The sequence below is a fragment of the Triturus cristatus genome, chromosome 5_2 (assembly GCF_964204655.1).
Source record: "Triturus cristatus chromosome 5_2, aTriCri1.1, whole genome shotgun sequence".
NCBI lineage: Eukaryota > Metazoa > Chordata > Amphibia > Caudata > Salamandridae > Triturus > Triturus cristatus.
In genome coordinates, this window is record NC_140588.1 from 862,836,808 (window position 1) to 862,863,913 (window position 27,106).

Consider the following 27,106-nt stretch of genomic DNA (forward strand, 5'->3'; position numbering starts at 1 on the left):
CATGGGGCACAGGGTCAAGACTGATTTGCATATGGCTGGTTTCAAACTGGAATGGCATGGTGAGCAAAAAAACGATGGATTTAGGCCCAGATCTCTGTACTGGGGTGAATGTATGACATTGTTCTGCATTCTGTCCATCAATTGTTGTTTTTGCATTTGTCACCCCGAGTGAGAAGGATATGCTCAGACGTGGGTCCCTTGCTCTCCATGCCACTGGAATCAAGCTATCCTGGCTGACAAGGGCTGAAAGCCCGAAACCGGTCCTAGGATGCTTGTTTCCAGTCCAGGGAGGACCTGGCTTGGCAGTTCGGGCTGGACTGTTCCCATGGGGCACAGGGTCAAGACTGATTTGCATATGGCTGGTTTCAAACTGGAATGGCATGGTGAGCAAAAAAACGATGGATTTAGGCCCAGATCTCTGTACTGGGGTGAATGTATGACATTGTTCTGCTTTCTGTCCATCAATTGTTGTTTTTGCATTTGTCACCCCGAGTGAGAAGGGTATGCTCAGACGTGAGTCCCTTGCTCTCCATGCCACTGGAATCAAGCTATCCTGGCTGACGAGGGCTGAAAGCCCGAAACCGGTTCTCGGATGCTTGTTTCCAGTCTAGGGAGGACCTGGCTTGGCAGTTCGGGCTGGACTGTTCCCATGGGGCACAGGTTCAAGACTGATTTGCATATGGCTGGTTTCAAACTGGAATGGCATGGTGAGCAAAAAAACGATGGATTTAGGCCCAGATCTCTGTACTGGGGTGAATGTATGACATTGTTCTGCATTCTGTCCATCAATTGTTGTTTTTGCAATGGGTCAGCTCAGGCAGGTCTCCCAGTTCAGCAATCTCTTGCCCGGTAGACGCATCCCCCTCAGCGTCCCCCTCCTCCTAGGCCGTCGGAATCTTAGGGACTGGTTTCCCGCGCCCCCTACCTCTTCTCTTAAAGGCAGGTACCTGGGCCATTTTCTCAGGCTCCAGGTCCTCTTGAACACCCTTACCGGCTGCCATCGACCGAGTGGTCACGCAGGCCCACTCAGGCAAACCCAACATCTCTAAATGAGCTCTCCGCTCCACCTTAGCCCAAGGGGAGCTCTCCAGATCGTTACCTAACAGACATCCAACAGGCATGGCTGGCCTCACAGCTACTTGAAGAGTCTGTGAGACCCGCCCCGCTCAAAGGGAACCTGTGCCACCTTGCAGTGGCTCTCTGTGTTGTCAGCAGCAACAACTGGGTAAAATGCATTTGGGACTACCTGCTCTTCAGACACAAGCCGACAACTGACAGCTGTCACACTGTCTCTGGTGTCTCTAAGAGCTTCCACCCTCTTGCCATTGATGGTCACCCACTGCCTGTATTTCCTAGTGTTATCAGGCAGCTGGGTCCTGGGGACCACTTCACAGTCTCCTAAAGAGACAAGGGACATCTCTGCGGGACCCCACCCATATTGGGCATCCCGCCCTTCCCCAGTGCTACACTAGTCAACTGCCGGGGTGGAGCACCAGTGGGTGCTGTCTTCCCATACAAGGGACATCTAGCGTCCTAAGAACAGTGGCCTACCTGACCACACTTAAAACAGGTCTTGGGCCCCTTGTGAACCGGTTTATCTGTCAGGCCACAGCCTTCTTCTCAGGGGGAGGCTGGGAACCTTTCCCTTGGTTCCCTTGGGGATTACTTTGGTGCCCTTTCTGGAACTCCCTCTGTTTACCATTGTCCCCCCACTCTCCTACTGGGGACCCTGCACACCTTTGGCCAAGTCTCCCACATGACTCTTCTGGACACGGGTGCTCACCCAGCGGTCTGCCTCCTCAGCAAGCTTCCTAGGGTTTGTTAGCTTGCTATCTATAAGATGCTTGCGTAGCTCTGGAAAACAGTTATTTGACAAGTGCTCCCATGCTAACAAATCATAGAGCGCCTCAAACTTATCCACTTTGCTACCCTTCACCCAACAATCCAATGCTCTGCAAAAGAAAGTCACATATTCCACCCAAGTGGTAGACTCCAGTTTTTGCTGCAATTTCTAAACCTTTGTCTGTATAACTCTGGGGTCAAACCAAATCTGGACATTAGGGCTCCCTTCATGTGGGTATAGGACATCTGCTCCTCTGTAGGCAAATACAATAAAGTGTCCCTCCCATCACTAACAAAGCGGCCCCACAACCCCGCTCCCCAATCCTTCTCAGGGACCCGGTGGGCCAACATTCCAGCTTCATAAGCCCTAAACCACTGACCAATATCCTCATTCTTGTGGAAATCTTTAACTACATCGTTGGGGATCTTGCTTCTACCTGCACTGGCGGTATGCTGCCACCAGAGAGAGGAAACTCTAAACTTTTGGCCTTGAGTTCCAATTCCCTCAATCCTCTCTCATGCTCAAAATGCATCCTCTTTTCCTCTAAAGCTAACTTCTTCATCTCTAATTCCATCCCAAGCTCTATTTTCTTACTCACTATGTCTTGCTTTGTCCTCTTGCTCTCCTGGGGACAATCCTTTGGAAGAAACACTGCCGCCCACCCCTAAAGGGGTTTTCCCTCCAGTTAGGCCCACTGGCCCCTCAAGCTGCCCATTCAAATCCTCTGCCTCCACTCCTGGCTCCTCAGGATGCTCAGGGGCATTCCTAGATTCCACCCAGGCCCTCGGCGCCTTTTGGAATTCCTCTTTCTTGGTGAGGCCTTTCACAGAGATTTTACATTTCTTGCACAAAGATTTGAGATGAGGCACAGTGTAAGTATCAATTCTCTCTTCTTCCAAAACAATGTCTACAGATACTACGGATGCTGACTTGCTCATGATAGCAAAAAGACTGGCAGTTCTCAGGAATCAAAAATAGAAAAGAAGTTCCAAGGAAAAATTCTCTCAAAGTATGTGGTTGCGTTATGGTCTGCACTCACTAGTAGTGCACACCAATCACTGTATATGAATCACAAATGCAAGTCCAAATCCTCACAGCTGATCACCAATGTTAGATTTGGGGGTTTTTATTTGGCATAGGTAGGTATCTGTGACAAATAGGGACCCTTGCGTCTAGTCAGGGTAAGGGGCTACACTCCTAAAATAACCACTGCTCATCCCCTTGGTAGCTTGGCACGAGCAGGCAGGCTTATCTCAGAGGCAGTGTGTAAAGCATTTGCAAACATATACAGTAATACAGTGACAACACTACCAATGGACACCATACAGGTTGTATTATAAAAATAGGTATTTTTATATGGACTTAACACAAGACTAAACGACAAGAATCCACAATACTGTACTCAGAAATAGACTTTAGAATGTTATAAAATAGCTCAGTTCTCTCAAGTTGTAAATGCAACACTTTACTCTCAATGTATCTTAAATGCGTAACGCAAGGAAAACAAAAGGGTCGCGGGAAAGTTGATGCGTCGGTTCCTTACACGCAGGGGAGTGGATGCGTCGGTTCCTAACTGATGCACAGGGGAGTTGATGCTCGCTTCTTTACTGTGTGGGGAGTTGATGCGTCGGTTTCTTACTGCTCTCCGCTGCGATGCGACTCGCTGGCACCTCGATGCGATACTCTTCTCCGGTGCGATGCGACAAAATGGCATCCTGGTTGCGATGAGACAACGTTGGTGTGATGCGTGCACGCCCGGCAGCTGTGCGGCGACTCGATGATCTTTGGAGCCGCGACAGGCCCTGCGACGCGCTTCTCCGGTGATGCGACGATGACCTCTGTGGCAGTGCCCCGCTTCTCCGATGATGCGCCGCGCTTCAGCGATGCGATGATGACAGCGGCAGTGGCGGCTCGCTTCCTCGGCGATGCGATGACAGCGGCGGCGACACGCTTCTTGTTGTTGCGTCGCACTTCCAGCTCCCAGCGACACGCGGTCTCTCAGAAGGCTCAGCACAACAGCAGGTAATTCAATTCCCAGCAAGGGAATTCAGGGGGGAGCTGGTTGGTGAAGTCTTGTATCCCTGAGACTTAAGGCAGGAGGCAAGCTCTAGTTCAAGCCCTTGGAGATTCTTCTTCAAGTTGACAGAAAGCACACTCAGTCCTTTTCTTCTCTCTTTGGTAATGAAGCAACCACTGCAGGCCAACCCCCAAACACACAGCACGGGGTAGTCTCCTCCTTCAGCTTACTGGTTCTTCTCCTCAGCAAAGGTTTGTCTTGATTCCCAGAAGTGATCTAAAGTTCTTGGGTCTGGGTCCCAATATTTATACTACTTTTCTCTTTGTTCTCTGAAGGCAGATAGGTCTTAGCCCAGTCCAAACCAGTTCTGGTCAGTCCTAGAGCACTTTGTTGACATGTCTCCTACTTTCCTTTCACAGTGCAGGGCAGGGACATCAGACACACCACAGGAGGTGGAGCCAGCATTGTGGAGGGAAGGCCAAGCCCTATTTAAGTCCCAGGTGCAACTCCTCCCACCCATCTAGATGCAGATCTCTCTATTCAGCCTTGTGCTGACTCACCCTGTCTCCTGGAATCCCCCAGCCCCTGTCACTCAAACTCCAGACAAGGAATACACAGCCTAGCAGAGCAAGTTTGGATGGTTAGACAAGAAAATACCTACTTTCTAAAAGTGGTATTTTCAAACACAGAATGTTAAAACCAACTTCTCTAAAATATGTATTTTATCATTCTGAGTTCAGGCATACTAAACTCGAATTTGTGAGTCAGTTAGTATTATAAAATGTAATAATCAAACTGCCCATTCTGGCCTATGGGGAACAGATAGCCTTGCAATAGAGAAAAACGAAAATGGCTGTAATTCACTATCAGGACATGCCACAAACACCAGGGTATGTACTACCTTTTATCTACAGTGCACCCTGCCCTTGGGCCTACCATAGGGGTGACTAATATGTATAAAAGGGAATTGCCCAGTCAGCATGGCAGTACCAGACTGCACACAGGCTCTGCAATGGCAGACATGAGACACACTTTACCAGCTGCTCTGGTGGGTGGCACAATCAGTGCTGCAAGCCCACCAGCAGCATTGGCTACAAGCCCTGGGCACACACAGTGCACTGTACTAGGGTCTGACAAGTAAACCAATCAAGCCAATCATGGAGTCACTAATCCATACATCAATTTACCATAGAGAGCACTTGCACTGTGGCACTGAACAGCAGTGGCACAGTGCCCAAAGCTTCCATACCCAGCAAAAACACACGAGGCAACAGCAAAAAATGGAAGGGAGACCCACGCCAATGGTGCCAGGTTTAAGAACTGCACCACAAAGCACAGAGTCGCAAATGAAGTGTTGGGGAGGCACACACACATGTAAAACAAGGGGACAGCTGACATCAAAGTTAAGTCTACTGCATATCAGTAGGGGACATGGCAGGAGTGTACCATACACAAATAGAGGGAGTGCAGACTCACAATGAGTAGGCATCTGAAGCAAAGATAGGGGATGGTATGACAACACACACAACTTGCCATACAGGAGGCAAAATGGCACCATGTGACAGCAATGCATGAGAAAACACAACCACAATGGCAGTGTGGAGCAGCAGGTCTGCACAGTCTCCACAAGCACAACACTGACTTGCCAGTCACACACTCTGCATACTCACAAGTGACCGTAACAACAAGTAGGAGTCAGCCATAACTGCAAGGACACACCAACACTCTGCACAGTGACCAACATACAACTCACACGTGCATACAACCACATCCACAGGGCTGAACAATCAAAACAACAGGCATACAACTCCTGGGTGACACGTGTGTAGTTGACAATGCAGGGGCATGCACACATCAATACTCCCGACAAACTCACCCCTTCACACTGCACACCTCTTGACCACCCAAGAGCATACATTGAAAGTAAGCCATGGGACTAGGATGACTGGTCATCATAAGATGACCACACACATACACCACTGGGCACACATACAGGAAGAATACACATACACGATGACCCTGGTCAGCCTGCCTGCAATGCTGTGGATAGAATCCCACTCTTTGCTGGCAGTGCCCCCCAACCTGACATGTGTACAATATAGTCAACATGAACAAATTAGGAAAATGACAATTGCTTTCCATTTATAATTGACATCATTGCCCCCACAAGCGTCTGGGTCAGGAAGAACTGAAGCCCCTGTCACCCCTGTAAAAAATAGAGTAAGTGAGCCAAAACATTGGCTATGTTGAAGTGGCACACAGACCATGTGGCACAGTAAACTATATACACACAGCAAAATAACTTTATTCAGTAAGGACACTGACAAAACAGACAACAGGAGCAACTGTCTTTATTCACATATTGCACAGATAGGCACCATGAGAAGAGAAGAGCAAGGCACAAAATGCAGAGTATGTCCATGAGAAGCTGCAAAGGCAAGGGCAAAACAGCAAGGCCAGTGGCCAGTCCAGGGTGCAGAGTATGTCCATGAGAAGCTGTACAGGCAAGGGCAAAAGAGCAGTGAACAACAAAGCCAGTGGCCAGGGCAAAGTGCAGAGTGTGTCCATGAGAAGCTGCACAGGCAAGGGCAAAACAGCAAGGCCAGTGGCCAGTCCAGGGCGCAGAGTATGTCCATTAAAAGCTGCACAGGCAAGGGCAAAACAGCAGTGAACAACAAATCCAGTGGCAAAAACGAAGTGTAGATTATATCAATGAGAAGCTGCACAGGGAATACTTGAACACAGCAAAGAGCAACAAGGCCAGTAGCAAAAACGAAGTGCAGAGTATATCCAGGAGAGGCTGCACAGGGAATGTTTGCGACTGTACCTTTCCATGGTCAGCAACATAGTCAGGGGGTAACAATGTGCAGTACAGGCCCACCTGTGTGAGAGACAGTTGTGTGAGGGTGACTACCACTCAGACTTGGCTGTCAGGCGGACTGGAAGCTGGCTGTGTCTCGGGGACTGTCGGGGCACTTGACCGGGGAAAGAGCAGACCCGCTGGGGTAGAGCTATCAGTGGCTTGGCAAGCCAGAGGGTTGCTTGGGCCAGGTGGTGTAGTGGCACGTGGGGGCGGAGTCATGCAGATGGGAGACAAGGTGTGGCTGGGAGATTGTTGAGGGGAGCCTTTCAACTTCTTTGGGAACCTAACTGTCTTGGCTGACTTTGGATCAATGGTAAGTGGTGTGGACACTACAGGCACACTCACCAACAAAGCTGCATCAGGTGCAGACGCTGGCACTCCTTCTGGTGATGTGCTGGATCCAACGGAACGCTTTGCCTGGCTTCGCCTTTGCCCCTCTTTCCCCTGTTTACTAGGTGTTTCCCCTTAAGTGCCCTCCTTCCCCTGCTTCACTTGGCTTAGAATGGGAGTCAAGGTGGTGGGTGAATCTGCCTTGGAGCCTTGGAGCCCTTCCTAGGTGTACCCCTGGCTTGCACCACCTTCTCGGTGGGTGCAGAAACTGTATGCTCCTCTTTGCGAGATGTCCTAGGGACAGGAGAGTCCTTGGATGTGAGCCTGAGGCCTGCTTCTTTTCATTTTGGCCTCTGGTGTCACCTGACAGGCTTTTCTCTCTTCGCTCTGGGGTGGCTTTGGTCTTCTGTGGGGATGGTGTCTGCACCCGGGACCGCTTGGGTTGCTGCTGCTGTGTGCATCATGTGCTGTATCGTGACTTTGAGGTATGGTAACCATGGTCACTATCGTCACACGTATCCAATGCCAGGTGGGGACAAAGGGACCAGAACTGGACTGTGAGTATGTGCCTGTTGAAGGGCTGATGTCACTGTGGAGGACAAAGCCTGGACAGTCTGGTGCAGCCCACCCACGTCTGAATGTATGCCCTCCATGAAAGCAACCACCTGTGCCAATTTTTTGTCGTGGCCAATGAAGGCATTGAGGAGAGCTGTCTGGCCTACACACAGCTGGTGCAAAAGGTCCACAGACTCAGCACTGATGGCAGCAGGGGGGGCAGGGGCAGTGGTGCCAGAGGGGAAGGACACTCTTCCCCTCTTACTGAGGCAGACACGGGCAGCACCAGAGGAAGTGGCTGGGAGGGTAGGCACTGGCCGCTGTGTGGTGGAAGATGAGTCCCCGTTCCCTGTGCCCACCAACATGGATGCATCCCCGCTGGCATCCGATGATGTGGTACTTTGTGTCTCAGGCTGGGATTCCTCCAGCAGACTCCTGTCCCCCTCTTAGGCGCTGATGACATCTGTGTCACTGGGCTCGTGTGCAGCTGTTGTGCTTGTTTCACCACCACTGGTGTCCGTCTCCTGTCCCTTCTTGACCACAGGAGATGCTGCATGAGAGAGAGAGATGTAGGGTCGGTTCAGTGGCAGCAACAGAACAAACATATGCAAGCACTGCATAAAAAATATGACTAAATCTACATGTTGCATACCACCCTGTGCAATCACATTGTGATAACTCACTATATTGACTCAAACAGTGCGTGGAAACTGGAAATTCAGGCATAAGTGAGCCATGTGATGACCACACAGCACAACACCCTGCTAGTGGCTCCGTTCAACCAGACACACAACTAGCTCTGAGCACACCTAGGGACATGATGGGGGCACACTACTTGTTTCCACTGACAGATCCGGATTGAACAGGAGTGGACAACACAGACACAGACTACAACATGACATTCCACAATGGCAATGAGCCCATGCCACCCACCATGTTGTACTTTGGGGCCCAAAGACTGGTGCACATTGTTGTCAGATGTCTAGGCCTCCCAAATCTGAGTGCATGCAATGGACGCATTGATGAAGGCACACTCAGATCAGGCACACTGCCGGTCCCTCCCATGGGATTCCCCAGACTACCCCAATGCAGACGATACCTGAAGACCACGACTCAGAATGCAATGGGAATGCACAGCACACAAATTACCTTTGTAATTACAGGTAGGTCAAATGCGTAACACCTGCACCCTGCCCAGCAGCCACTTACATGCCACTGCATCACACTACCAACATCACATAGGCTAGCACTGGCACAGGCTCTGTACACATCTAGCCACTCACAGCCAAAGTCACCTTTCCCAGAATGCTCACCCCTGGCTTGCTGCTGATGCTCCTCCAAACGTGCATCCAGCTCAGGCTGTGTCACCGCCAAGATGTGGCCCATTAGTGGTGTCATGCTGTGCCGTGCCAATTGCCCAGTGCGAGGAAGCAGCCCCAAGGTCATCTCAGCAACGTTCTTTGCCAGCCGGCTGATGTCGTCCCACCTCTTGTGGCAGTGGGTGCACCATCTGTTTGAGACACCCAGAGCTTGCACCTTGGCGGCAATGGCCCTCCATATGGCCTTACGCTGGTGTACCTTGAGCTGCAGGCATGGGAGACAAGAGGGGAAAATGATCAGTGACTCAGTGTTATGTACCTACATCTCTCAGTACAGCAGCAAGATATAAACTCATCACAAATCCAAAGATATGTCTAACAGAGACAAGAATACATCTCACATGGTATATCTGCATGGGAAAAGCTGATGTAAATACATGCAGGTGTGAAGGGGAAAACAGACCCTGCACATCTCACACACATGCAGTATGCCAGCACTGAAACCCCTATGTAGCCTGCCCACATCGCCAGTCTATTTTTAGGTTGAGCAACACATACATCACATATCATCCTGTGTTTGGGGGTAGACTCACTGTGTCCAAGACTGCGCAGCCCTCAATGTCCCTTCCCTGTGAATAGATAACTGTGTCATGGATGTCACATTGAGGGACATGATCTCACAAATCCAAAATCCTCATCACAAGGCCGGTCGTGTGCAATCTACAGTGCTGAGATGGCTCATAGCTGGAGTGCAATGAGAAAAGACTGATGTAATACTCTGTAAGTGAAGTGATGTGTCCTTGTCTTCTTGGGCGGGGATTGTGCAGGCCAGCTGGGCTCACACTGAGATAGACAACAGGGGCACACACAGCCATTCAGCCAAGCAATCACTGTCCTGACTCCTGCATGAACAACTTTCTGCATCACTGTATGGCTGACAACACAACACAGGTCACTCTAACATACATGTGCAGGCAAGGAAACCTCTGACATTGGGTACACACACCTTCCCCCTGGAGACAGCATGTTAGGCAGTGCATGACACAACCACACACTCTCAGGCACATACTGCATCAGTCCAATTACATGTGTTTCCCCCCTGCCCTCTTCCCACTGTTGAGGACTTACCATGACATTTGGGGCACCATATAGCCTTGGGTACAGTGTGAGCACCTCGTCCACCAGGACCTCCAGCTCCTCGCTCGTGAAGGGACTGGCACGGATCTTCTCTGTCCTTGCCATCACTGTGGACATTAGACAACAGCGGCAGAATTGGGTGGTGAGGGGTCTCTGGCAGCAGTCCCTGGAGGCAGCAGCAGGTGAGGGGTCTCTGGCAGCAGACCCAGGAGGCAGCAGTAGTTGAGGGGTCTCTAGAAGCAGGCCCTGGGAGCAGTGGAAATGTGAGGATCCCCCCACACATATATAGCCCCGTGGGGTCGTTTCAAAGGTGCCAAGCTGCAGCAATTGGTGGTCCAGGTCTGCCTTTTTCAAAATTGCATCATGCTACCGCAATCAAGGTTCCCATTTGCTGTAAGGGCATGCTCCATGGCGGTGACACACCGCTGGGGCCCGGCGGTAGCTACCGCGATGGTGCATCTTTTAAATGCATCCAATGACCGCCTCCGTGGTGGTGGAACACGTCTACCGCGGTTTTCAGAATTTCATCATGCTACCACAATCAAGGTTCCCATTGGCTGTAAGGGCATGCTCCAGGGCGGTGACACACCACTGTGGCCTGGCGGTAGCTACCGCGATGGTGCATCTTTCAAATGCATCCAATGACCGCCTCCACGGTAGTGGAGCATACCTACCGCGAATTTCAAAATTGAATCATGCTACCGCAATCAAGGTTCCCATTGGCTGTAAGGGCATACTCCATGGTGGTGACACACTGCTGGGACCCGGCGGTAGCTACCGCGATTTGGGTGGCGAGACATGCCAACCGCCATTTGGGCATGTCTCCGTGGCTCTCACTACCGCACTTGTATATACGGGGAGTGCTGGTGACACACCGCTGGGGACAGGCAATAGCTACCGCAATTTGGGTGCTGAACATGTCAACCGCCATTTGGGCATGTCTCCATGGCCAGCACTACCGCACTTGTGCATTGGGGAGTGCTGGTGACACACCGCTCGGGCCCGGCGGTAGCTACCGTGATTTGGATGCCATACATTGGCATGAGGCACCGCGATTTGGGTGGTGGGGCATGCCAACTGCCATTTGGGCATGTCTCCATGGCTATCACTACTGCACTTGTGCATTGGGGAGTGCTGGTGACACACCGCTGGGGCCCGGTGGTAGCTACCCCGATTTGGGTGCCATACATTGACATGAGGCACCGCGATTTGGGTGGCGGGGCATGCCAACTGCCATTTGGGCATGTCTCCATGGCTATCACTACCGCACTTGTGCATTGGGGAGTGCTGGTGACACACCACCGGGGCCTGGCCTTAGCTACCCCAATTTGGGTGCCATACATTGGCATGAGGCACCGCGATTTGGGTGGCGGGCATGCCAACCGCCATTTGGGCATGTCTCCATGGCTATCACTACCACACTTGTGCATTGGGGATTGCTGGTGACACATCGCTGGGGCCCAGCTGTAGCTACCGCGATTTGGGTGACATACATTACCATGAGGCACCGCAATTTGGGTGGCGGGGAAGCCAAGCACCATTTGGGCATGTCTCCATGGTTATCACTACCGCACTTGTGCATTGGGGAGTGCTGGTGGCACACCGCTGGGTGCCATACAATCACAATGGCCATCTGGCAAACATCAACAGTGCACAGTGCCCACATGGTCAATGGCACATCATTGTGCACACAATGCCAATGTTCCATTTACTCCACTGGTGACTACACATGCCATGTTTGTGTACGTGATTTTGTAGATTCGCCTGTACTCCCTCACATGTCACTTATGATATTGATGGTCGTGTACGCAGGTCATTGTTGTTATGGACTCTAAAATGTGTACACATGTCAATGTGTTGAGGTGCAGTGACAATCACAGCAATGTTCATCTCAATGAATGATGTTCTTTTTTGCATGTCCTCTTATGTCTGATCATGCACACAATCGTCATTTCAACTCTGACTGTGGTCATTGTGTTGTGGATGCGTGCCAGGTTCAAATGACGCATGAAGGTGTGTCAGGTACAGCAGCTAGGTATGAGACAGTGGGGTTGATTTGTTACACATATGCTGGATGCTATACTCCCAGGCGTGCCCATGGTGAATGTGGCCATTGACCGAGGTGGTGTTTGAGGTACTTGTTTTGTGTAAGTTGACAGGTGTGCCATTTGTGTAGCTGTAGGTGTCCCTACATGTAAGCTGGTCTGTAACTCAATTTTGATGACAGTCATTGTTGGCATTGTGTCATCCAGAACGTGAGATGCTGTGCCCATCTAATGATGTATTGCATTGACATGTGTCCACTTTCATCTCAACTAGGAGGAGACCAAATCTGCTTCGTCACTTGACAGTGCTAGAGTACATGGAGGATGAGGCGATCATCCAGAAATGCTGTCTGGATAGAGCCACCCTAAAAATCCTTTGTGATATGTTGGAGCCCCACCTGCAGCCTCGCAGAACATATCCAACAGCTTTCACCTCAACTTATAAGGTGATGGCGGCCCTGCATTTTTTTGCCACAGTATCGTCCCAGCACACGGTGGCCTGCACAGGTGAGATGTCACAACCTATGTTCAGCATGGTGCGGCGTGATGTTCTGTCCGCCATGATGATCTAAAAGGAAGGATATATCCATTTCCCCAGGGGTTCTGAATTGGCAGCTGTGAAGGGAGATTGCTATCCACTTAGACACATCCCCCATGTTGTTGGTGCCATTGATTGCACCCATGTTGGGCTTGTGACACCACAGGCACATGAGCACATTTACAGGAATCATAAACATTACCACTCCATAAATGTGCAAGTGGTGTGCTTGGAAGATATGATCATCTCCCACGTGTGTGCCACATTCCCAGGCTCAGCCCATGATGCCTACATCTTGCGGAACAGCATTGTACCCCAGCTGATGGCTAATCTGCTTCCTGAGTGTGCATGGATTGTGGGTGAGTATGCCTAGTCAGATGTTGTGCTGGGTGTGTGACCTGCTGCCCTCTGCCTCAGCGACATTGCAATGTTTATTTGTGTTTGTCATACCTAGGTGACTCTGCATATACCAACAGTCCCTGGTTGCTGAGCCCACTGCCGAATCCCAGGACCCCGGCTGAAGTCCGCTACAATGCTGCCCATGGGAGGACACGTTGTGTGGTGTCGCGTACTTTCGGTCTGCTTAAGTCACATTTCCTCTGCCTGGACAAGACCGGAGGTGCACTGGTGTACTAGCCCAGGAAGGTGTGTCAGATTGTTGTGGCATGCTGCATGCTCCACAACCTAGCCATTCGCAAGGAGATTCCACTGCTCCTGGATGATGATGAGGTCCCAAGGCCCCCGCCTGCACACCAATTCGTGTCCAGTGATGAGGACAGTGGAGGGGAGGAAGGTGTTGACCTGCATCAACAGCTCATCACCCGCTACTTCACTTGAAGGTGGGTGACAATGTACAACGTACCTATTATCTGATGATGTTGCTGTTTTCAGGGGGGAGCTGGTTGGTGAAGTCTTGTATCCCTGAGACTTAAGGCAGGAGGCAAGCTCTAGTTCAAGCCCTTGGAGATTCTTCTTCAAGTTGACAGAAAGCACACTCAGTCCTTTTCTTCTCTCTTTGGTAATGAAGCAACCACTGCAGGCCAACCCCCAAACACACAGCACGGGGTAGTCTCCTCCTTCAGCGTACTGGTTCTTCTCCTCAGCAAAGGTTTGTCTTGATTCCCAGAAGTGATCTAAAGTTCTTGGGTCTGGGTCCCAATATTTATACTACTTTTCTCTTTGTTCTCTGAAGGCAGATAGGTCTTAGCCCAGTCCAAACCAGTTCTGGTCAGTCCTAGAGCACTTTGTTGACATGTTTCCTACTTTCCTTTCACAGTGCAGGGCAGGGACATCAGACACACCACAGGAGGTGGAGCCAGCATTGTGGAGGGAAGGCCAAGCCCTATTTAGGTCCCAGGTGCAACTCCTCCCACCCATCTAGATGCAGATCTCTCTATTCAGCCTTGTGCTGACTCACCCTGTCTCCTGGAATCCCCCAGCCCCTGTCACTCAAACTCCAGACAAGGAATACACAGCCTAGCAGAGCAAGTTTGGATGGTTAGACAAGAAAATACCTACTTTCTAAAAGTGGTATTTTCAAACACAGAATGTTAAAACCAACTTCTCTAAAATATGTATTTTATCATTCTGAGTTCAGGCATACTAAACTCGAATTTGTGAGTCAGTTAGTATTATAAAATGTAATAATCAAACTGCCCATTCTGGCCTATGGGGAACAGATAGCCTTGCAATAGAGAAAAACGAAAATGGCTGTAATTCACTATCAGGACATGCCACAAACACCAGGGTATGTACTACCTTTTATCTACAGTGCACCCTGCCCTTGGGCCTACCATAGGGGTGACTAATATGTATAAAAGGGAATTGCCCAGTCAGCATGGCAGTACCAGACTGCACACAGGCTCTGCAATGGCAGACATGAGACACACTTTACCAGCTGCTCAGGTGGGTGGCACAATCAGTGCTGCAAGCCCACCAGCAGCATTGGCTACAAGCCCTGGGCACACACAGTGCACTGTACTAGGGTCTGACAAGTAAACCAATCAAGCCAATCATGGAGTCACTAATCCATACATCAATTTACCATAGAGAGCACTTGCACTGTGGCACTGAACAGCAGTGGCACAGTGCCCAAAGCATCCATACCCAGCAAAAACACACGAGGCAACAGCAAAAAATGGAAGGGAGACCCACGCCAATGGTGCCAGGTTTAAGAACTGCACCATAAAGCACAGTGTCGCAAATGAAGTGTTGGGGAGGCACACACACATGTAAAACAAGGGGACAGCTGACATCAAAGTTAAGTCTACTGCATATCAGTAGGGGACATGGCAGGAGTGTACCATACACAAATAGAGGGAGTGCAGACTCACAATGAGTAGGCATCTGAAGCAAAGATAGGGGATGGTATGACAACACACACAACTTGCCATACAGGAGGCAAAATGGCACCATGTGACAGCAATGCATGAGAAAACACAACCACAATGGCAGTGTGGAGCAGCAGGTCTGCACAGTCTCCACAAACACAACACTGACTTGCCAGTCACACACTCTGCATACTCACAAGTGACCGTAACAACAAGTAGGAGTCAGCCATAACTGCAAGGACACACCAACACTCTGCACAGTGACCAACATACAACTCACACGTGCATACAACCACATCCACAGGGCTGAACAATCAAAACAACAGGCATACAACTCCTGGGTGACACGTGTGTAGTTGACAATGCAGGGGCATGCACACATCAATACTCCCGACAAACTCACCCCTTCACACTGCACACCTCTTGACCACCCAAGAGCATACATTGAAAGTAAGCCATGGGACTAGGATGACTGGTCATCATAAGATGACCACACACATACACCACTGGGCACACATAAAGGAAGAATACACATACACGATGACCCTGGTCAGCCTGCCTGCAATGCTGTGGATAGAATCTCACTCTTTGCTGACAGTGCCCCCCAACCTGTCATGTGTACAATATAGTCAACATGAACAAATTAAGAAAATGACAATTGCTTTCCATTTATAATTGACATCATTGCCCCCACAAGCGTCTGGGTCAGGAAGAACTGAAGCCCCTGTCACCCCTGTAAAAAATAGAGTAAGTGAGCCAAGACATTGGCTATGTTGAAGTGGCACACAGACCATGTGGCACAGTAAACTATATACACACAGCAAAATAACTTTATTCAGTAAGGACACTGACAAAACAGACAACAGGAGCAACTGTCTTTATTCACATATTGCACAGATAGGCACCATGAGAAGAGAAGAGCAAGGCACAAAATGCAGAGTATGTCCATGAGAAGCTGCAAAGGCAAGGGCAAAACAGCAAGGCCAGTGGCCAGTCCAGGGTGCAGAGTATGTCCATGAGAAGCTGCACAGGCAAGGGCAAAACAGCAGTAAACAACAAAGCCAGTGGCCAGGGCAAAGTGCAGAGTGTGTCCATGAGAAGCTGCACAGGCAAGGGCAAAACAGCAAGGCCAGTGGCCAGTCCAGGGCGCAGACTATGTCCATTAAAAGCTGCACAGGCAAGGGCAAAACAGCAGTGAACAACAAATCCAGTGGCAAAAACGAAGTGTAGATTATGTCAATGAGAAGCTGCACAGGGAATACTTGAACACAGCAAAGAGCAACAAGGCCAGTAGCAAAAACGAAGTGCAGAGTATATCCAGGAGAGGCTGCACAGGGAATGTTTGCGACTGTACCTTTCCATGGTCAGCAACATAGTCAGGGGGTAACAATGTGCAGTACAGGCCCACCTGTGTGAGAGACAGTTGTGTGAGGGTGACTACCACTCAGACTTGGCTGTCAGGCGGACTGGAAGCTGGCTGTGTCTCGGGGACTGTCGGGGCACTTGACCGGGGAAAGAGCAGACCCGCTGGGGTAGAGCTATCAGTGGCTTGGCAAGCCAGAGGGTTGCTTGGACCAGGTGGTGTAGTGGCACGTGGGGGCGGAATCATGCAGATGGGAGACAAGGTGTGGCTGGGAGATTGTTGAGGGGAGCCTTTCAACTTCTTTGGGAACCTAACTGTCTTGGCTGACTTTGGATCAATGGGAAGTGGTGTGGACACTACAGGCACACTCACCACCAAAGCTGCATCAGGTGCAGACGCTGGCACTCCTTCTGGTGATGTGCTGGATCCAACGGAACGCTTTGCCTGGCTTCGCCTTTGCCCCTCTTTCCCCTGTTTACTAGGTGTTTCCCCTTAAGTGCCCTCCTTCCCCTGCTTCACTTGGCTTAGAATGGGAGTCAAGGTGGTGGGTGAATCTGCCTTGGAGCCTTGGAGCACTTCCTAGGTGTACCCCTGGCATGCACCACCTTCTCGGTGGGTGCAGAAACTGTATGCTCCTCTTTGCGAGATGCCCTAGGGACAGGAGAGTCCTTGGATGTGAGCCTGAGGCCTGCTTCTTTTCATTTTGGCCTCTGGTGTCACCTGACAGGCTTTTCTCTCTTCGCTCTGGGGTGGCTTTGGTCTTCTGTGGGGATGGTGTCTGCACCCGGGACCGCTTGGGTTGCTGCTGCTGTGTGCTTCATGTGCTGTATCGTGACTTTGAGGTATGGTAACCATGGTCACTATCGTCACACGTATCCAATGCCAGGTGGGGACAAAGGGACCAGAACTGGACTGTGAGTATGTGCCTGTTGAAGGGCTGATGTCACTGTGGAGGACAAAGCCTGGACAGTCTGGTGCAGCCCACCCACGTCTGAATGTATGCCCTCCATGAAAGCAACCACCTGTGCCAATTTTTTGTCGTGGCCAATGAAGGCATTGAGGAGAGCTGTCTGGCCTACACACAGCTGGTGCAAAAGGTCCACAGACTCAGCACTGATGGCAGCAGGGGGGGCAGGGGCAGTGGTGCCAGAGGGGAAGGACACTCTTCCCCTCTTACTGAGGCAGACACGGGCAGCACCAGAGGAAGTGGCTGGGAGGGTGGGCACTGGCCGCTGTGTGGTGGAAGATGAGTCCCCGTTCCCTGTGCCCACCAACATGGATGCATCCCCGCTGGCATCAGATGATGTGGTACTTTGTGTCTCAGGCTGGGATTCCTCCAGCAGACTCCTGTCCCCCTCTTAGGCGCTGATGACATCTGTGTCACTGGGCTCGTGTGCAGCTGTTGTGCTTGTTTCACCACCACTGGTGTCCGTCTCCTGTCCCTTCTTGACCACAGGAGATGCTGCATGAGAGAGAGAGATGTAGGGTCGGTTCAGTGGCAGCAACAGAACAAACATATGCAAGCACTGCATAAAAAATATGACTAAATCTACATGTTGCATACCACCCTGTGCAATCACATTGTGATAACTCACTATATTGACTCAAACAGTGCGTGGAAACTGGAAATTCAGGCATAAGTGAGCCATGTGATGACCACACAGCACAACACCCTGCTAGTGGCTCCGTTCAACCAGACACACAACTAGCTCTGAGCACACCTAGGGACATGATGGGGGCACACTACTTGTTTCCACTGACAGATCCGGATTGAACAGGAGTGGACAACACAGACACAGACTACAACATGACATTCCACAATGGCAATGAGCCCATGCCACCCACCATGTTGTACTTTGGGGCCCAAAGACTGGTGCACATTGTTGTCAGATGTCTAGGCCTCCCAAATCTGAGTGCATGCAATGGACGCATTGATGAAGGCACACTCAGATCAGGCACACTGCCGGTCCCTCCCATGGGATTCCCCAGACTACCCCAATGCAGACGATACCTGAAGACCACGACTCAGAATGCAATGGGAATGCACAGCACACAAATTACCTTTGTAATTACAGGTAGGTCAAATGCGTAACACCTGCACCCTGCCCAGCAGCCGCTTACATGCCACTGCATCACACTACCAACATCACATAGGCTAGCACTGGCACAGGCTCTGTACACATCTAGCCACTCACAGCCAAAGTCACCTTTCCCAGAATGCTCACCCCTGGCTTGCTGCTGATGCTCCTTCAAACGTGCATCCAGCTCAGGCTGTGTCACCGCCAAGATGTGGCCCATTAGTGGTGTCATGCTGTGCCGTGCCAATTGCCCAGTGCGAGGAAGCAGCCCCAAGGTCATCTCAGCAACGTTCTTTGCCAGCCGGCTGATGTCGTCCCACCTCTTGTGGCAGTGGGTGCACCGTCTGTTTGAGACACCCAGAGCTTGCACCTTGGCGGCAATGGCCCTCCATATGGCCTTACACTGGTGTACCTTGAGCTGCAGGCATGGGAGACAAGAGGGGAAAATGATCAGTGACTCAGTGTTATGTACCTACATCTCTCAGTACAGCAGCAAGATATAAACTCATCACAAATCCAAAGATATGTCTAACAGAGACAAGAATACATCTCACATGGTATATCTGCATGGGAAAAGCTGATGTAAATACATGCAGGTGTGAAGGGGAACACAGACCCTGCACATCTCACACACATGCAGTATGCCAGCACTGAAACCCCTATGTAGCCTGCCCACATCGCCAGTCTATTTTTAGGTTGAGCAACACATACATCACATATCATCCTGTGTTTGGGGGTAGACTCACTGTGTCCAAGACTGCGCAGCCCTCAATGTCCCTTCCCTGTGAATAGATAACTGTGTCATGGATGTCACATTGAGGGACATGATCTCACAAATCCAAAATCCTCATCACAAGGCCGGTCGTGTGCAATCTACAGTGCTGAGATGGCTCATAGCTGGAGTGCAATGAGAAAAGACTGATGTAATACTCTGTAAGTGAAGTGATGTGTCCTTGTCTTCTTGGGCGGGGATTGTGCAGGCCAGCTGGGCTCACACTGAGATAGACAACAGGGGCACACACAGCCATTCAGCCAAGCAATCACTGTCCTGACTCCTGCATGAACAACTTTCTGCATCACTGTATGGCTGACAACACAGGTCACTCTAACATACATGTGCAGGCAAGGAAACCTCTGACATTGGGTACACACACCTTCCCCCTGGAGACAGCATGTTAGGCAGTGCATGACACAACCACACACTCTCAGGCACATACTGCATCAGTCCAATTACATGTGTTTCCCCCCTGCCCTCTTCCCACTGTTGAGGACTTACCACGACATTTAGGGCACCATATAGCCTTGGGTACAGTGTGAGCACCTCGTCCACCAGGACCTCCAGCTCCTCGCTCGTGAAGGGACTGGCACGGATCTTCTCTGTCCTTGCCATCACTGTGGACATGAGACAACAGCGGCAGAATTGGGTGGTGAGGGGTCTCTGGCAGCAGTCCCTGGAGGCAGCAGCAGGTGAGGGGTCTCTGGCAGCAGACCCAGGAGGCAGCAGCAGTTGAGGGGTCTCTAGAAGCAGGCCCTGGGAGCAGTGGAAATGTGAGGATCCCCCCCAAACATATATAGCCCCGTGGGGTCGTTTCAAAGGTGCCAAGCTGCAGCAATTGGTGGTCCAGGTCTGCCTTTTTCAAAATTGCATCATGCTACCGCAATCAAGGTTCCCATTTGCTGTAAGGGCATGCTCCATGGCGGTGACACACCGCTGGGGCCCGGCGGTAGCTACCGCGATGGTGCATCTTTTAAATGCATCCAATGACCACCTCCGTGGTGGTGGAACACGTCTACCGCGGTTTTCAGAATTTCATCATGCTACCACAATCAAGGTTCCCATTGGCTGTAAGGGCATGCTCCAGGGCGGTGACACACCACTGTGGCCTGGCGGTAGCTACCGCGATGGTGCATCTTTCAAATGCATCCAATGACCGCCTCCACGGTAGTGGAGCATACCTACCGCGAATTTCAAAATTGAATCATGCTACCGCAATCAAGGTTCCCATTGGCTGTAAGGGCATACTCCATGGTGGTGACACACTGCTGGGACCCGGCGGTAGCTACCGCGATTTGGGTGGCGAGACATGCCAACCGCCATTTGGGCATGTCTCCGTGGCTCTCACTACCGCACTTGTATATACGGGGAGTGCTGGTGACACACCGCTGGGGACAGGCAATAGCTACCGCAATTTGGGTGCTGGACATGCCAACCGCCATTTGGGCATGTCTCCATAGCCAGCACTACCGCACTTGTGCATTGGGGAGTGCTGGTGACACACCGCTCGGGCCCGGCGGTAGCTACCGTGATTTGGATGCCATACATTGGCATGAGGCACCGCGATTTGGGTGGTGGGGCATGCCAACTGCCATTTGGGCATGTCTCCATGGCTATCACTACTGCACTTGTGCATTGGGGAGTGCTGGTGACACACCGCTGGGGCCCGGTGGTAGCTACCCCGATTTGGGTGCCATACATTGACATGAGGCACCGCGATTTGGGTGGCGGGGCATGCCAACTGCCATTTAGGCATGTCTCCATGGCTATCACTACCGCACTTGTGCATTGGGGAGTGCTGGTGACACACCACCGGGGCCTGGCGTTAGCTACCCCGATTTGGGTGCCATACATTCGCATGAGGCACCGCGATTTGGGTGGCGGGCATGCCAACCGCCATTTGGGCATGTCTCCATGGCTATCACTACCACACTTGTGCATTGGGGATTGCTGGTGACACATCGCTGGGGCCCAGCTGTAGCTACCGCGATTTGGGTGACATACATTACCATGAGGCACCGCAATTTGGGTGGCGGTGAAGCCAAGCACCATTTGGGCATGTCTCCATGGTTATCACTACCGCACTTGTGCATTGGGGAGTGCTGGTGGCACACCGCTGGGTGCCATACAATCACAATGGCCATCTGGCAAACATCAACAGTGCACAGTGCCCACATGGTCAATGGCACATCATTGTGCACACAATGCCAATGTTCCATTTACTCCACTGGTGACTACACATGCCATGTTTGTGTACGTGATTTTGTAGATTCGCCTGTACTCCCTCACATGTCACTTATGATATTGATGGTCGTGTACGCAGGTCATTGTTGTTATGGACTCTACAATGTGTACACATGTCAATGTGTTGAGGTGCAGTGACAATCACAGCAATGTTCGTCTCAATGAATGATGTTCTTTTTTGCATGTCCTCTTATGTCTGATCATGCACACAATCGTCATTTCAACTCTGACTGTGGTCATTGTGTTGTGGATGCGTGCCAGGTTCAAATGACGCATGAAGGTGTGTCAGGTACAGCAGCTAGGTATGAGACAGTGGGGTTGATTTGTTACACATATGCTGGATGCTATACTCCCAGGCGTGCCCATGGTGAATGTGGCCATTGACCGAGGTGGTGTTTGAGGTACTTGTTTTGTGTAAGTTGACAGGTGTGCCATTTGTGTAGCTGTAGGTGTCCCTACATGTAAGCTGGTCTGTAACTCAATTTTGATGACAGTCATTGTTGGCATTTTGTCATCCAGAACGTGAGATGCTGTGCCCATCTAATGATGTATTGCATTGACATGTGTCCACTTTCATCTCAACTAGGAGGAGACCAAATCTGCTTCGTCACTTGACAGTGCTAGAGGACATGGAGGATGAGGCGATCATCCAGAAATGCTGTCTGGATAGAGCCACCCTAAAAATCCTTTGTGATATGTTGGAGCCCCACCTGCAGCCTCGCAGAACATATCCAACAGCTTTCACCTCAACTTATAAGGTGATGGCGGCCCTGCATTTTTTTGCCACAGTATCGTCCCAGCACATGGTGGCCTGCACAGGTGAGATGTCACAACCTATGTTCAGCATGGTGCGGCGTGATGTTCTGTCCGCCATGATGATCTAAAAGGAAGGATATATCCATTTCCCCAGGGGTCCTGAATTGGCAGCTGTGAAGGGAGATTGCTATCCCCTTAGACACATCCCCCATGTTGTTGGTGCCATTGATTGCACCCATGTTGGGCTTGTGACACCACAGGCACATGAGCACATTTACAGGAATCATAAACATTACCACTCCATAAATGTGCAAGTGGTGTGCTTGGAAGATATGATCATCTCCCACGTGTGTGCCACATTCCCAGGCTCAGCCCATGACGCCTACATCTTGCGGAACAGCATTGTACCCCAGCTGATGGCTAATCTGCTTCCTGAGTGTGCATGGATTGTGGGTGAGTATGCCTAGTCATATGTTGTGCTGGGTGTGTGACCTGCTGCCCTCTGCCTCAGCGACATTGCAATGTTTATTTGTGTTTGTCATACCTAGGTGACTCTGCATATACCAACAGTCCCTGGTTGCTGAGCCCACTGCCGAATCCCAGGACCCCGGCTGAAGTCCGCTACAATGCTGCCCATGGGAGGACACGTTGTGTGGTGTCGCGTACTTTTGGTCTGCTTAAGTCACATTTCCTCTGCCTGGACAAGACCGGAGGTGCACTGGTGTACTAGCCCAGGAAGGTGTGTCAGATTGTTGTGGCATGCTGCATGCTCCACAACCTAGCCATTCGCAAGGAGATTCCACTGCTCCTGGATGATGATGAGGTCCCAAGGCCCCCGCCTGCACACCAATTTGTGTCCAGTGATGAGGACAGTGGAGTGGAGGAAGGTGTTGACCTGCATCAACAGCTCATCACCCGCTACTTCACTTGAAGGTGGGTGACAATGTACAACGTACCCATTATCTGATGATGTTGCTGTTGTCGTGAAGGGGTATTGGAGATTTATGACAGCAGCCGGTTGTAGACTCAGTGGTGGTTGGCAATGTTTCTGGGACAGGTCATTTAGGAACATCTACAGGATGTGTATGTTGACACTTGTTGCCCATTGTGACGTGTGCATGCTGGATTATCTTCATGGTAGGTGTTGTGTGATGTCTGTGATGCCACACCCAGACCAGGGAATATTGTTCTGTTGTGTTTTCCTAGGTGCCTTCAACTTCTCATTGCCTATGTGCAGTCTATACTCCTGGTACATTGTGATCATGTTGAAGACTGTGCATCCCGGAATAAAGACGGAGCAAACACAACAACATGTGTGTGAGGATTTTTTATTTACAATGGTGACATGTGAGGGGGGTGTACATTTACATTGGGGTGATTAGTGGAGCAGTGAGTTGTCAGTTATGGTAAATTAGATAATCAAGTAGTCACTGCATTGATGTGGTGACCCAGTCCAACAGACAGTGGGGAAGGACAGTCAAAAAGTCAATGCAGTGGTGAAGGGGTTGCCATCATGGCTGGCCACCTGACTGGCGTTTGGCAGGTGCTTTGCCTCCAGATACTCCAAGGGTTTTCTTAGGACGGCCCCTTTGTCGCTTGGCGGGGTGGCCCTGTTGCAGGACCAGTGGGGTCTGCGGACTCACCCCTCTCTGTGGCCACAGGGGAGGATGGTGAACTGTCATCCTGCGGCCCACCAGATGGAGGTGGATGTGTTGGTTTTGGCGCAGGCCTGTCCCTCAGTACTGCCACTTGCTGGCCCAAGAGGTCCACAATTTTTCCCATGCAGGTGTCCATGGACCTCATCAGCAGAATGAGCTCACGTAACAGTTCCTCTGACTGGGCCTGTTCATATGCCCCAAGGACTCTGGTTATGTGGTCCAGGGATTGGGTCCCAGCCTCTTGTTGTCTGTGGGTGACCCTGCCCCTCCAAGGATGGCACCCAAATTGGTGTGCTAGGAGAGGCAAACAAGCCACCTATCAGGCACACTTGGAGACCTGCAAGGGGGAGAGGGTGCTGTTAGAGAGGACACTTGAGTGAGTCTAATCAATAAGGGATCTGGAAGTGTATTAGGAAATACTCACCATTAAAGCTACAAGGTGGTACATTTGAAGGGAAACCTGCAAAGAAAGACCAGATGGTGCAATGACAATTAGTATTGTTTATCGATAGGGGACAATCAACAACTCACCAAATTGGTCCAAGTTGTTTGACTGTTGAATCGGACCCTGAGGCGGCAGGGGGAATAGCTGGCAGGTCCATGACAAGTACAGGCGGGTCGATTAGGGTGGAGTCATATTATTATTGTACCAGCATCTTCAGATGTTCAAGAGACAGATCATATATATACAAGCATGGGATAATCCATGTAGGGGTGGATGTAGTTTAGGGCCCAGGAATCAAAGAATGATTGATAACAACAACATGGGGGAGGAATCATGGGGAGTTAGGAATGGTCAAAAATTGCCACGGGGTGGACCTGTATATGTTTGAGTATGTGAGTATCAGTTGGAATAACCATTAATACCTCCTTGTTTCCTCACTTTTGCAATTGTTGTGCATGTTATCATATAACTGTCTTTAAGTATTACCTGTTGAGACATCGTTACTTGTTGTATACACTTGCCTATGGGTAACCTCCTATTGTTGATTCCTGGATCTGTCAATTGAAGCAGCCCTAGGCTTTAGTGTTTTCAGTTTCTGGACCTACTGTACATCTATAGGAGACTTAGGGAATTTCATTGGTTTGATGACTCAAGCCCCTACTACCTATTTCTGATTTGAGTTTATTATCGTTCCTTAAACCCGCCATCCAATAGTACAAGAAAGCTAGTCAGGATATGAGGCAGTCAAACCTTAAATTAGCCTGTGCTCACCCACTGATAGCATGGCCCAGAACAGTCAGGCTTAACTTTAGAGGCAATGTGTAAAGTAATTTTGCAACACTTCAAACAGTACATCAATGTAAACACCACACAACAAGATTCTACACCAGGTTAGGAAATAGAGCTTAATATAATAAATACAACAAGACCAACACAACAAAAATTCAATAAGTAGGACTTGTGATTTTGAATTAAAAATTTTATGGGGATAAATAGTGCCTAAAAGCAAAATGCAATATATATGATATCTGGTCGAATTGGAATGGAACAAAGTCAAAAGTTCAGGCTGACAGTGATGGAGAATAGGATGACAACAGGGACACAGTTAGGCCCCTGAACCAAAGTACCCTAATTTTCATTAAAGAGTGCTTGCTTTCTCCCACATCCAAGGCAATGCATGGGTTCCGAAGGCAGCAAGGCTGCTCTGCAAGATCCTAATGCATCATTGTCAAGGATCCTATTGACAGGGCTTGCAATTTGAGGTCCGGTGTCAAGGATATGAGGCCCTGCAGGTGGATTGAGTCGCTTCCTATGAGCGGTGAATCTACGATGCGCAGATCTGGCATCATCGTAGATGCTGCAGTTGATAAGGGATGCAAGGAGCATGAAATGGGTAAAACATCATGCAGCCGCAGTTCAGAAGGTGATGCATCAGTCCCTGATGCAGGAGGCTGTAGTGATGTGAGTCGATTGCGACTGGTCCAATGGTCTGCTCAGCTGAGGAGATGCATCCGTTCTGCTCAGGGATTTGTCACTCAGCAGAGGATGTGTTGGTTCTGCAGGAATTACACATTAGGTCCACTTCCAATGGTTCCGGACTGGGGTGGCACCACTTTGCAGAGCAGACTCACAGATAGCAGAGTCTAGTCACAGAGGCCTGTTAATTGGAAGTCTTCTATGTCCCTGAGTCTTGGGATCTGGACACCAGTCAGTTAGCTCTTGGAGTTCTCTGGGTTCAAGTGATGTAGGTCCAGTTCTTCTCACCCAGGCAGGAGGACAGCTGCCCAGAAGGTAAGCACAGCCAAGCAGGAGTCCAACAAACCAGCAGTCCAGCAGAGTGGCAGTCTCTTCAGCAGCACAACAGTCCTTCTTCCTGCAGAGCCTTCCCGAGCCCAGAAGTGTACTGAATTGGTGGTGTCAGAGGTCCAGTACTTATAACCAGTTGTGCTTTGAAGTGGGGAGACTTCAAAGATGTGCCTTTGAAGTGCACAGAGGTCCTCCCTTCCTGTGCTGGCTCCAGACTCACTACAGGGGGTATGCAGCACTTTGTGTGGGGACAGGACTTAGCCTATTCAGATGCAAGTGAGGCTGGGTCCAGCTGTTCCCTCCCATCCTGAAAGGATGGCCTATATTGTTGCACGTAAGCTCCCATTGTGTGTAGCTATCTATGGAGAACACACAAACCCCATTTGTCACCTACCCCAGACATGTGATCAGAGATAGTCAGCAGTCATGAAATTACTAAAGTAAGGAAATGCCTACTTGCTAAAAGTAAATTACAACACACAGGTGCCTCTCAGACCATAGATCAAAATTCTTTTAACACCGGAGATCTCCCAATGTTATCTCGGAGCGTGTTCAAATAATGAACTTTGCTTACTTGTGTGATTCTTAAAACATCATTCTACTGTTTCCCCGTTTTTAAATTAGAGTACACAACTCAAATGGATTATACCAATCCTTTACTCATATGCCGTATAAATTTGCTATATCGAACACTTTATCTTTAAAAAGAACAATGAAATGACAGAGTGAGAAATATACATGAACAACAAAACAATGATTTCTTTGCTAAACACAGGACCAAAAAATAAATCAGCAAATTGGTCTAATACATTCAAGAAACAACACATTGAAAAACTAATTAATACGTTCTAAACTGTAAACATACTGGATAATACATACATGTCACTAACACATTGAACTAAACATTCAAAAATCCTATGAACTGTTGCGAATCTGCTATGTCCTTCTATGCTTTATTGTATCGGGACCTATGTACTTTAGCTCCTCGATATTGACATAATGTG